The sequence below is a fragment of the Balaenoptera acutorostrata genome, chromosome 15 (genome assembly GCF_949987535.1).
Source record: "Balaenoptera acutorostrata chromosome 15, mBalAcu1.1, whole genome shotgun sequence".
Taxonomy (NCBI): Eukaryota; Metazoa; Chordata; class Mammalia; order Artiodactyla; family Balaenopteridae; genus Balaenoptera; species Balaenoptera acutorostrata.
The window spans coordinates 55,365,038-55,378,563 of NC_080078.1; the positions used below are offsets into that span (position 1 = coordinate 55,365,038).

Here is a 13,526-nt window from a genome sequence, read left to right on the forward strand (position 1 = left end):
ATTAATTGGCCCTTTTACATTATAAAAAGTGAAATTTTGTCTCTAGCAACATTTTTAAAGTCTATTTTTTTCTGATATTAATAGAGCCATTCAAACTCTCTTAAGGTTATTGTTTGCATAAAATATCATTGTCATAATTTTAACCTATTTGGATCAAAAGTGTTTCTTTTATAGACAGTTGGAGCTTGAAGTTTTATCCAGTCTAATAATCTTTGTATTTGATTAGTTTTTAATCCATTCACATTTAATGTAGTTATTTTTATTTTTATTTTTTATTTATTTGTTTATTTATTTTTGGCTGTGTTGGGTCTTTGTTTCTGTGCAAGGACTTTTCTCTAGTTGCGGCAAGCAGGGGCCACTCTTCATCGCAGTGTGCGGGCCTCTCACTATTGCGGCCTCTCTTGTTGCGGAGCATAGGCTCCAGACGCGCAGGCTCAGTAGTTGTGGCTCACAGGCCTAGTTGCTCCATGGCATGTGGGATCTTCCCAGACCAGGGCTCAAACCCGTGTCCCCTGCATTGGCAGGCAGATTCTCAACCACTGCGCTACCAGGGAAGCCCCTAATGTAGTTATTGATATGGTTTGATATATATCTTCCATTTTACTTTTTATTTTCTGTTTCATGTCTCTTTTGTTCCTCTGTTCCTGCATTACTACTTTCTTTTGTGGTAAATAGATATTTCTAGTGCATCATTTTAATTCCTTTGTTATTTTTTTTCTTAAATAGTTTGGGGTTTTTTAAGTGGTTGGTTTAAGACTTGCACTACAGATCTTAGCTTATTTCAACCTATTTCAAATTAATACTAACTTACGTTTTATAAAATATATACACTTAGTCCAATATAGCTCCATTTCTTCCTCCTCCTTTTTGCTATTATTTTCATATATATTATATCTTTATGTTATAAGATTAGTAATGCAGTTTTATGAGTATTGTTTTATGCAATATTATATATTTTCAACCAGTTAAGAGGAGAAAAGAGAAGAAATTATATTTATACAATTTCATGTATTTTCCTGTATATTTAATTTTGCAGTGTTATTTATTTCTTCACATGGGTTCTAGCTACCATCTAGTATAATATATCTAGTATAATTTTCTTTCAGCCTGAAGTAATTCCTTTAGTATTTGTTGTAAGATAAGTCTGATAGCAACAAATTCATTCATTCTTTATTTATCTGGTAATGTCTTTAATTTTGGAATGTCAGTTTTGAAGTATAATTGTAATGGATTTAGAATTAGTTAACAGTCATACTCTTTCAGCATTTTGAAAACATCATCCCATTGTCTTCTTGTTTACTTTGTTTTCAATGAGAAGTCTGCTGTTAATCATAGTGTTGTTCCCCTGTATGTGATGAGTCATTTTTCTCTTATTCTTTTCAAGATTTTCTTTGTCATTGGATTATAACCAACATTTGACTATGACGCCTCCAGGTGTGACTCTCTTTGTGTTTATCTTCCTTGGAACTCATTGAGTTTGTTGGATCTGTGGACTAGTTTTTAATAAAATTTGGAAAATGGTAATTATTTCTTCAAAAAATTTTTTCTGACCTTTTCTCTCTCCTCTTTTTCTGAGACTTCCAATATACATATACTAGTATGATTGATAGCATCCCATAGGTCTCTGAGGTTATCCTCATTTTTCTTGATTTTTTTTCTTTCTTCTCCAGCTTAAATAATTTCTACTCATTCATCTTCAAATTTGCTGACTCTTTCTCCTACAATCTCAAATCTGTTATAGAGCCCCTACGGTGATTCTTCACTTCAGTTATTTTACTTTTCAAATGAAGAATCTCCACTTAATTATTTTGTATTTATTGAGATTTTATTAATCAAGACTTTATTGAGTCTCAATTTGATTAATCATTGTTATCATAGTGTTCTTTAATTCCTTGAAAGTTACTTTTAGTTGCTTGAATGTATATATAATAGCTGTTTTTAAGTCTTTGTTTAGCCCAACAACTGGACTCCTCAGAGATAATAGGTATTCACTTTTTTTCCTGAGCATGGGTCATAGTTTCCTATTTCTTTGTATGCCTTACAATTTTTTTTTTTTTTTTTGTCAAAAACTGAACACTTTGTTGAAAACTGGACATTTTATGTAACATGATACAACAACTCAAGGTTTCCTATTTTTCTTTCCTGGGAGCTATTATTGTTGCTGCTGTTTTGTTTGTTTCTTTATTTGTTTAGTAATTTGCTTGAACTAATTCTGTGGAGTCTGCCTCCCCCATAGCATTTGACCACTAATGTCTTTGCTCAGATTTTTCTTCATTCTTGCTTTAATTTGTTGAGTTTGGCTTCCTTTGATTTGCTCTTGTGTAAGCGTGGCTTAATGGTCAGCCAATGATTGGTCAGAGGTTGTACTCAAACACCTTGAGCCATTCTACCACTTGACAATAGAGCTATGTGTAGACTGGGAAATGTATTTAAAGTTCAGGTGGTTTACAAAACTGTCCTGACTTACTGTCTGTGTGTTCAAAACCTCACAATCAGCCAAAATATATAGCTAGGGACCTTTCCAACCTCTCCTGAGTACATGTATAGCCAAACCATGCAGACAGCTTTCCAGATGACCAGAAATATCTTGGAGCTTATCAAGGTCCATCAAGCCTATATTATTCCCTGGCTCTCCCTGTAAAAAATTTCCCCCAAGCAAGATCACAGCTTCAGGCTAGTCGAATTATTGGCCTTCTTTGTTTGCCACCGAGATCACACTATTTTCAATAACACTTAGGGATGTGATTTTTTTTGCACTCTGTTCCAAATCAAGTCATTCCTTCCAGGAGTGAAGCTGCTGGTCTTCTTATCTTACCATGCCACAACAGAACTTCTGTACTAACTGAAATGGAAGCATTCCCAGGCTGAAATGCCATCAATTTTCACTGTTCTACCCCAAAGTTCTAAATTTGTTTTTATATCTTTGGTAGATTTATTTCAAGTGTTCTAAATAGTTGTTTTCACAATTTTGCCCTATTTTATCATTGCTTTCTGGGAAGGGGATTTGCCTTGCTTCTTACTTCTTCTGTCTGGAATCCCTGAACTCTAGAATAAAATTGTGTGTCTTTGGAATCCCAGCAAAGAGATTACTGATGGGAAGAAATCTAGAAAATATCACTTTATTACAAAATAAAATAAAAATCAACAACCTGGAGTTTGGACATTTTGATTGAATAGCATCAAAAAGGAATAGTCAAAAAATATTTTCATCTAGGAATTAAGATAACTGGGCTCTGGTTCTGATGCTGCTGTTCATGAGCTGCCAATCCTAGTGTACTGCTTCATCTAGCTGAGCCTCATATTTCTCAGCTGTCAAACAAAAGTCCCCATAAGAGTCTTTCTAGGTCTATTATTTGCACTTCAGATGAAAACAGCAAAAAATGGCTGAAAGATGCTTAAAAGACCACAGTAACAATGAAAGTAAACAATGAAAATCTGCTGCACTAAATAAAATACCCAGAGCCACTTCCTTGGTAAAGCCCACTGGTGAACATGGACTTGGCTCAGCACACACTCAGAGAATGTGAATGTGTCACTAGAACTTTGACATGCTCATATAATCAAAACATACAATATCCTGCTCGATAATATAAGTAATAATTAGATAACCAAGGCCTAAGCACCCCAGATGACAAGTATAACATGCTGTTTGTTCATCTAAAGAAAAAACTTCAAATCTCTGCTCCCTGCTTAGTAACTGTGGGTGAGAATCCTTAACCATTCTAGGCCTCAAGTTTTTCATCTGAAAAATGAGTAGAAAATCATGTATCACTTTGACAGCTAAGAGGATTAAAACAGATATGGCATTTCAAGTTCACAGCACAAAGTGTGGCACATAAATTCTCCATAAACGGTAGTAGGTATAATTATTTCATATCTCCAGGAGTAGTACTGAACTGGCAGTAGAAGTGGCTGTGTGCATAAAGGTGGGAATCCACACCAGATCTCTCTCCCCTTTCCTAGATTGCTGTTGGGATAGGTCATGCTAGGAAAGCCCTCCGTAAAATAAATATCAGTACCTGCTATAAGCCTCACAAACCTATAATGTGGAATTGAGAAGGTGCAATGGGATGAGGTGGGAAATAGGAAAGATGACAAAGAAGGGACCATTGAACAGAAGGTCACAGAAGGCCGCTGATTTGCTTCTAGTGGTAGAAAAAACAAGGTGAGAACCCGTGAGGGTGACAAGAAGCAGGCAGGGAGCACAGAAGACTGATTCTGCCTAAGGCCACATCATGGATCTCATTTCAGGAACCCAAGGGCTTCTCCCTTCTCTTTTTCACAATAACCCCAAGCATCTATATATCTCTATGACTCACTGTTCTCTCTTCTCTATCAGCAAAATATGCAGTTTCACTCCTCCACCTTGCCTCCCAAGTTGGTCCTAAGCCCAGAGATTTCCCAAAACTGTGTCTCATTTATCCACTTTGGCAGGTGGCACTAAGGGTGCTCCCCAGGCTGACGTGTTGCTGGCCAAGTTTACCCACTCTGGTGTATACTGTTTGTTGATATGTGTGCCTTTCTACCAAGGCTCTAGGAAATAGCCTTTCCAAGTGAATCATGATGTTAAGGGATATATTGGCTCTTATAACTGACAAAGTCAGGGTGAGGATCAGGTGTGGTTCAATCAGGCCTCCTATGAGGTTCTTGCCTCTGCCCATCCTTACTTTCATCATCAGGCTGCAGCAGTTTCAAGAATCATACCTGCACAGCATCTCAGAGAGAGGGAGAAAAGGACTATTACTTCCTCTGGCTCTCTCACTAATGAAAAAACTCCCATTACCACATTTCCTTGAAAACATACCCATTTCTGAGCCAATTCCTTTGGTCAGAGGAATGCCATATGCTGATTGGCTATAACCTGGGTTTTTAAACTGACCCTTGGCAAACTTCTCAAAGTTACATGTCCACATGAACCCTGTGCGGATCTTGGTAAAACGCAGATTCTGAATCAAGAGATTTAGAGTGGAATCTGAGATTCTGCATTTCTAGCATCCCAGGAAACACTGAAGGCCTACATTCTGAGTACAGAGGAATAGTGGCTATGTGGACTAGATATAGAAAGGCTGTAAGCTTCCTGAAGATGGCAACTTTGTTTTTATTCACCATTGAATTCCCAGGGCCTATAACACTACCAAGTACATAATAGGTATCCTATAAATATTTGTTGAGTTTTGAAGAATTATCTTCCAAAAAACTGGGAAATTGATGGCTAGGCAGGTAACAAATCTTCCTAATCCATTAACCCTCTCCAAGCACAACTGTCAACCTTTGAGCTTTTCCAATATTATTTAAAACACCCAATATATTCTGAAAGCCCAGAATGAATAAGTGATACAACACTTGCACTTTGAAATTGGAAAGTTACAAAAGTCTCCTTTCCTTGAGAACTTTGGTAAGAACAGCTCAATAACCCCATTGAGACATCAATATTTAGACAGAGGGATCTATTTTCCAGGTGCACAAAATTTTACAATTAGAAGTATTATATACAAAAATTATTGAATGTTTGAGCCTCCAAGAAAATTGCTTTATTTTTTGCAAACTTTTTAAAAATTGAAGTATAGTTATTGTACAATATTATATGAGTTACAGGTATACACTATAGTGATCCACAGGTTTTAAAGGTTATACTCCATTTATAGTTATTATAAAATATTGGCTATATTGTACAATATATCCTTATGGCTTACTTTATACCTAATAGTTTGCACCTCTTAATCCCCTACCCCTATATTGCCCCTCCCCCTTTCCTTCTCCCCACTGGTAACCACTAGTTTGTTCTCCATATCTGTGAGTCTGCTTCTTTTGTGTTATATTCACTAGTTTGTTGTATTTTTTAGATTCCACATACAACTGATATCACACAATATTTGTCTTTCTCTGTCGGACTTATTTTACTTAGCATAATGCCCTCCAAGTCCATTCAGGTTGTTGCAAATGGTAAAATTTCATTCCTTTTTATGGCTGAGTAGTATTCTATTGTATATACATACCAAATCTTCTTTATTCATTCATCTGTTGGTAGACACTTAGGTTTCTTCCATATCCTGGCAGTCATAGATAACGCTATTATGAACATTGGAGTGCATGTATCTTTTCAAATTAGTGTTTTTGGGTTTTTTTGGCTATATATCCAGGAATGGAATTGCTGGGTCATATGGTAGTTCTATTTTTAGTTTTTGGAAAACCTCCATACTGTTCCACAGTGACTGCACCAATTTACCTTCCCACCAACAGTGTGCAAGTGTTCCCTTTTTTCCACATCCTTGCCAATATTTGTTATTTGTGTTCTTTTTGATGAAAGCCATTCTGACAGGTATGAGGGGATATCTCATTGTGGTTTTGATTTGCATTGCCCTAATGATTAGTGATGTTAAGCATCTTTTCATGTGCCTGTTGGCCATCTACATTTCTTCTTTGGAAAAATGCCTATTCAGTTATTTTGCCCATTTTTAAATCAGGTTGTTTGTCTTTTTGATGTTGAGTTGAATGAATTGTTTATATATGTTAGATATTAACCCCTTATTGATAATGTCATTTGCAAATATTTTCTCCCATTCAGTAGGTTGATGGTTTCCTTTGCTGTGCAAAAGCTTTTAAGTTTAATTAGGTCCCATTTGTTTATTTTTGTTTTTATTTCCTCTAGGAGGTGGGTCAAAAGGGATCTTGCTGTGATTTATGTCATGGAGTGTTCTGCCTATGTTTTCCTCTAAGAGTTTTATAGTATCCAGTCTTATCTTTTGGTCTTTAATCCATTTTGAGTTTAATTTTGTGCATGGTGTTAAAGAGTGTTCTAATTTCATTCTTTTACATGTAGCTGTCCAGTTTTCCCAGCACCACTTATTGAAGAGGCTGTCTTTTCTCCACTTTATATTCTTGCCTCCTTTGTCATAGATTAATTGATCATAAGTGTGTCAGTTTATTTCTGGGCTTTCTATTCTGTTCCATTGATCTATGTGTCTGTTTTCCTGCCAGTACCATATTTTCTTGATTACTGTAGCTTTGTAGCATAGTCTGAAGTCAGGGAGCATGATTCGTCCAGCTCTATTCTTCTTTCTCAAGATTGTTTTGGCTATTTGGTGTCTTTTGTGTTTCCATACAAATTTTAAAATTATTTGTTCTAGTTCTGTGAAAAATGCCATTGGTATTTTGATAGGGATTGCTTTGGGTAGTATGGTGAGTTTAACAATATTAATTCTTCCATTCTAAGAACATGGTATATCTTTCCGTCTGTTTGTGTCATCTTCAATTTCTTTCATCAGGATCTTGTAGTTTTCTGAGTACAGGTCTTTTATCTCCTTAGGTAGGTTTATTCCTAGGTATTGTATTCTTTTTGATGTGATGACAAATGGGGTTGTTTCCTCAATTTCTCCTTCTAATAGTTTGTTGTTAGTGTATAGAAATGCAACACATTTCTGTATATTAATGTTATATCCTGTAACTTTACAGAATTCATTGATGAGCTCTAGTAGTTTTCTGCCGGTGTCTTTAGGATTGTCTATGTATAGTATCATGTCATCTGCAAACAGTGACAGTTTTACTTCTTTCTAATTTGGATTCCTTTTATTTCTTTTTCTTCTCTAATTGCTATGGCTAGGACTTCCAAAACTATGTCGAATAAAAGTGGCGAGAGTGGGTATTCTTGTCTTGTTCCTGATCTTAGAGGACATGATTTCAGCTTTTCACCATTGAGTATGATGTTAGCTGTGGGTTTGTCATACATTGCCTTTATTATGTTGAGGTATTTTCCTTCTATGCCCACTTTTCTGGAGAGTTTTTATCGTAAATGGATGTTGAATTTTGTCAAAATCTTCTGCATCTATTGAGATGATCATATGGTTTTTATTCTTCAATTTGTTAACGTGGTGTATCGTGTTGATTGATTTGCGGATATTGAAAAATCCTTATATCCCTGGGATAAATCCCACTTGATCATGGTGTATGATCCTTTCACTGTATTGTTGGATTTGGTTTGATAATATTTTGTTGAGAACTTTTTGCATCTATATTGATCAGTGATATTGGCCTGTAATTTTTTTTTATGATATCTTTGTCTGCTTTTGGTATCAGGGTGATTCTGGCCTCGTATAATGAGTTTGGAAATATTCCTCTGTAATTTTTTTGTAATAGTTTGAGAAGGATAGTAGAAGTGGCCTGCTATAGGAGATGTCCTATGTGTCCTAGCAGTGCACTCCCCTCTTGTCATCCAAGCTATATGCTCTAGGGGTTCCCCTAAGAGGGCTGTATGGGTCCTTCTATTGTAGCAAGCTGACTATGGGCATGATCTGGTAGGCTTATTTGGACCATAGTCTGGTTGGTTGCCAGGCCGTGCCTTGTGTTGATGCTGCTGGCTGTTGGTTAGCAAGGCCTGGTCATGAATGGCTGATTGCAGAATCCCAGGGGACTCCAGGGCTAGTGCTGGCTCACTGGTGGGTTGAGTCAGGGTCCAGAAGACTCCAGGGCTGTTGCCCTCCCACTGGTGGGTGGAGGCAGGTCCTGGGGTTAGTGGCAGACTACTAGCAGGTAGAACTGGGTCTTGGAGTCTGGCTGCAAGGCCCAGGGTTCTTAGAGCTGGTGTCAGATCAATGGGGGTGGAAGGGTGGGGAGGACAGAGCCCAGCTCTTGACACAGTTGGGTATGGGGTCTTAGGTGTCCCAAAGCTTGTGTTGGCTGGCTAGTGGGCAGGGCTGGGGCCCAGTTGGTCCCAGGGTAAGCTCTGGCCTGCTGTGGGTGTGCTGGATCCGTAGGCTGTGGGATTGTGGTTTTCTTGCATCTGGTGTCTGCCCCCTGGTGGGTGAGGTTGGTCTAGAGGCTAGTGCAGGCTTCCTGGAGGGCAGGGCCAGTGCCTGTCCCCTGGTGGATGGGGCTGGGTCTTGGCCCTCTGGTGGGTAGGGGCATGTCTAGACGTGGTTGTGGGTTTAGGAAGTCTTTAGGCAACCTGTCTGCTGATGGGTTGGGCTGTGTCCCTACCCAATTAGTTGTATGGCCTGAGGCATCCCAACACTGGTGCCTATAGGCTGCTGAGTAGGGCCAGGTCTTGGTGCTAATGAACTAGAGGGTGGATCCCACGATGGTGCATAACTGCACCAGTGTTCACACAGTAGAAACCTCCCAAATATGGTTGACACCAATGTCTACGTCACCAGGATGAGTCTCAGCCACCTCCCCCAACCCCGTCCCTCTGGGAGACTCTCCAAGACCAGCAGGTAGGTCCGGCCCAGGCTCCTATCAAATTATTGTTTTTGTACTGGGTCCCAGTGGGCATGAGATTCTGTGTGCACACTTTAAGAGTGAAGTCTTTATTTCCCCCAGTCCTTTGGGACTCCCAAAACTAAACCCCACAGGTCTTCAAAGCCAAATGGGGGCTTGTCTTCCCAGTGCAGAACCCCTGGGCTGGGGAGCCCAACGTGGGGCTCTGAACTCTCTCTCCTGTGGGAGAACCTCTGTAATTAGTCTCCAGTTTGTATGTTGCCCACCTGTGGGTATGGGATTTGATTCTATCATGAGTCCGCCCCTCCTACCCATCTCGTTGTGGTTCCATCTTTATGTCTTTAGTTGTAGGTTCTGGTATGTTCTGGTCTTTTTCATCGATGGTCATCTGCAGATAGTTGTGATTTTGGTGGGCTCATGAGAGGAGGTGAGCTCAGGGTCTTTCCCCTCTGCCCTCTTGACTATCCCTTTGCAAATTTTTAACATGCCTTCTCGTACAGGACAAGGGTAAGTGACATGTAAAAATGACACAAACTATCCAAATTCATACTGAAATACAGAAATGAATGTTGAAATGAGATATTCTTTTGTTAACACAATATACTCTGATTCATTAGAAAATATAAGAGCAAGTGATTTAGATTTGAAAGGACTTCTAATACTTTCTAAGAAGTTATTCTGAAATATTTTTACATCTTTCTAAGTGTTTCTTTCTTATTGCAGCCCTCAGCAGTAGCTCTGCATTCTGTAGAAGGAGTGAAGCCACTTGGATAGATGCCTTCCTGAATTCCATGCATTCACCCAGATTGATGGCTCTTGAGAGAAAACATTATCTCCAAATGAAAAACTTCAAATGGAAGACTGTAAAACATAAAAACAGCCAACCAACCAACCAAACAAACAAAACCCACTCAGACTTGTGACCCTCGGTACTTCCCAACTCTAATACCCTAATGAAGCAACTTTTCTGAAGTTAGAGGGAATAACAGCCATCCACACAGCAGTCAATGCCAATGTAAAGTCTTTGTGTACCCCCACCTGCTTGGCAGTAGATCTCAGATGACTGTCAGAGGCCCAGTCAGTTCCTGTGAAAGGGCTAATACCCAACCCCCATTTTCTTATACCCCTTCTCTTATCAGGGGGAAATGCATTTATTCCTTCTGGGGACTGATTTGTGGAGGTGACAATTAGCCTCATGGAAACAAATGCAAACTTGTAACTGAGACTTCTCAGTTGCCCCTAAACTCCAAGCCTGCCTCCTGACAAGTTCATAGGATATAAGGTTTCTCTCTGGCCAGGAAGCTTATGAATGACTGTTTTATTTTTTCATGAGAGAAGGATATATAGGAATAAGAAAAGAGAAAGCAGGGGATAAATGTTATCATCCATTTTTCCCTTCCTCAAGCAGAAAATGGTCTGTGCTTCACACAAAGGAAGCATAGGGAACAAGACCTGTTGCTTTCCCTGGCAATGAAAGGGAAAAAAAGAGCATCATGCACCACCTGAAACAACTTTGAAAGCATCAATGAAGCCAGTTCTATAGCTGAGGGGCTGGAACACACCATGAACAACTTAGGAAAAAAAAAATCTCGGTAGCTAAAATTTCTACAAAAGCCTAGAAATTGCTGCCTTCAGAGAGATATTTTTCCCATCAAGTTCTGTGGGAAGACCAGGGGACAGAATTGAAGACAGACACAAATAGTAAGTACCCCAGGTAGAACCCCAAATCTCTGGGTGAAACCAGAACTGTTATAACTCTTGACTATTCTTGGAAGCAAAGATAATTTTCCATAGGAATGACTATACATATTCTTCCCTGCCAACCACCCTCTGCTGTGCCCCTATATTCTTTTTAAGAACTTATGCATTTTCGGACTTCCCTGGCAGTCCAGTGGTTAAGAGTCCATGCTTCCACTGCAGGAGGCAGGGGTTCAATCCCTGGTCAGGGAACTAAGATCCTGCATGCTGCGTGGCACAGCCAAATAAAATAAAATAAAATAAAATGACTTATGCATTTTTGCTCTTCCTGCAATGTATGCCAATCTGAACCCATAAGAACTGGATGAACCAAAATGGCCACAAAATGATCAAGGAGATAGTCCACTTCACTGTTCTTAAAAGATCCTTCCCATCTCTTATCCCCTCTTGATTTTAGACTCAGGAAGTTTTGAAGAATGGTGGTAGCAATCAAAACTAAAATAGGGAAAGAGGGCTTCTGAAAGCTCTAATAGGAAATATATTAGAATTAGGGAATTTTGCTTAGGAAAGGTAATTCTCTGAGCTCATCATTGACTTTGCTGTGTTGGAAACCTTTCAAGAACTCTAGATAATGGGTTTTAAGAGAGTAGTCCAAAATCGTTTTTGAAATACTAAGCAATCTAGAGAACTTACAGGACCAAAAGTGTTCAGACGAAAGTATTACAAACTTTCATCACTGCAAAGTGGTGATTTTCCCCATCCTTCCCATTTCTATGCAAATCTTTAATCAAGGAAGTAGTAGTGATTACTAAATGTCTCTTAAGCTTCAGGATACAGTGTGAATAATCAAAGTCACTCATTTACAAGATAAGACATAAATGAGTAACTATGAAGATCATATAATCAATCTGTGGAAATTAACAACATTTTAAAGTTCAGTTGAATCCCCCTGAAAAGTCCTACCTTTGTAATTCTAAACAGTTGCTGCTTCCAAGCCAAAACGTAATCCTTTAGTCTTCTCTTTGGTAACTATTCCTTCCTACCTCACCCCCACCACACCTATTCCCAGTGTTTTTCTTTCTAACAAACAAAAAAAGAAAAAGGAAACGCAAAAAAATAACTGTTTAAAATTCCAAGGTTTTACTTCAAGCCAAGGCCACGTTTCTAACAAACTTTGATCAGGTAAATTACCTCTAAGTGTCTCAATTTTTCCCTCTAGAAAATTGAAATAATGTATCACCTTTGATCTGCAAATTTGTAAGGGCATTTAGAGATTGAATGAAACCTACCTGCTGGGATTTCTGTTTCCAGGAAGATGGAGTAGTCATCCTTCTACTTAGTCCTCCTGCTAAGTTCAACTAAAAACAACTAAACTAAAAACAAATATATGAAGATCCTAGATTTAGGAGAAGATGGCGGAAGAGTAGGACACAGAGATCACCTTCCTCCCCACAGATACATCAGAAATACATCTACACGTGGAACTGCTCCTATAGAACACCCACTGAACGCTGGCAGAAGACGTCAGACCTCCCAAAAGGCAAGAAACTCCACACGTACCTGGGTAGGGGAAAAGAAAAAAGAAACAACAGACACAAAAGAATAGGGATGGGACCTGCACCAGTGGGAGGGAGCTGTGAAGGAGGAAAGATTTCCACACACTAGGAAGCCCCTTCGTGGGCGGAGACTGTGGGTGGCAGTGGGGTGAAGCTTCGGAGCCACGGAGGAGAGCGCAGCAACATGGGTGCGGAGGGCAAAGCAGAGAGATTCCCACATAGAGGATCGGTGCCGACCAGCACTCACCAGCCCGAGAGGCTTGTCTGCTCAACCGCTGGGGCAGGCGGGGGCTGGGAGGCTCGGGCTTCGGAGGTCAGATCCCAGGGAGAGGACTGGGGTTGGCGGCGTGAACACAGCCTGAAGGAGTTAGCGCACCACAGTTAGCCGGGAGGCAGTCCGGGATAAGGTCTGGAGCTGCTGAAGAGGCAAGAGACTTTTTCGTGCCTCTTTGTTTCCTGGTGCACGAGGAGAGGGGATTCAGAGCGCCACCTAAACGAGCTCCAGAGACGGGCTCGAGCCACGGCTATCAGCGCGGACCCCAGAGACGGGCATGAGACGCTAAGGCTGCTGCTGCTGCCACCAAAAAGCCTGTGTGTGAGCACAGGTCACTATCCACACCGCCTCTCCCAGGAGCCGGTGCAGCCCGCCACGGTCAGGCTCCCGTGATCCAGGGACAACTTCCCCTGGAGAATGCACGGCACGCCTCAGGCTGCTGCAAAGTCACGCTGGCCTCTGACGCCACAGGCTCACCCCGCATCCGTACCCCTCCCTCACCCCCGGCCTGAGTGAGCCAGAGCCCCCGAAGCAGCTGCTCCTTTAACCCCGTCCTGTGTGAGAAAGAACAGACGCCCTCAGGCGACCTACACGCAGAGGCGGGTCCAAATCCAAAGCTGAAACCCAGGAGCTGTGTGAAAAAAGAAGAGAAAAGGAAATCTCTCCCAGCCGCCTCAGAAGCAGTAGATTAAAGCTCCACAAACAACTTGATGTTCCTGCATCTGTGGAATACCTGAATAGACAACGAATCATCCCAAATTGAGGAGGTGGACTTTGGGAGCAAG

At 40.3% G+C, this 13,526-nt stretch overlaps 1 pseudogene; it reads right to left on the bottom strand.

Annotated features, from left to right (window-relative positions):
* The window catches only part of LOC130704929 (tigger transposable element-derived protein 1-like), a 32,062-nt pseudogene extending 19,823 nt beyond the window's left edge, over positions 1–12,239 (bottom strand).
* Between the last annotated feature and the right edge of the window lie 1,287 nt (positions 12,240–13,526).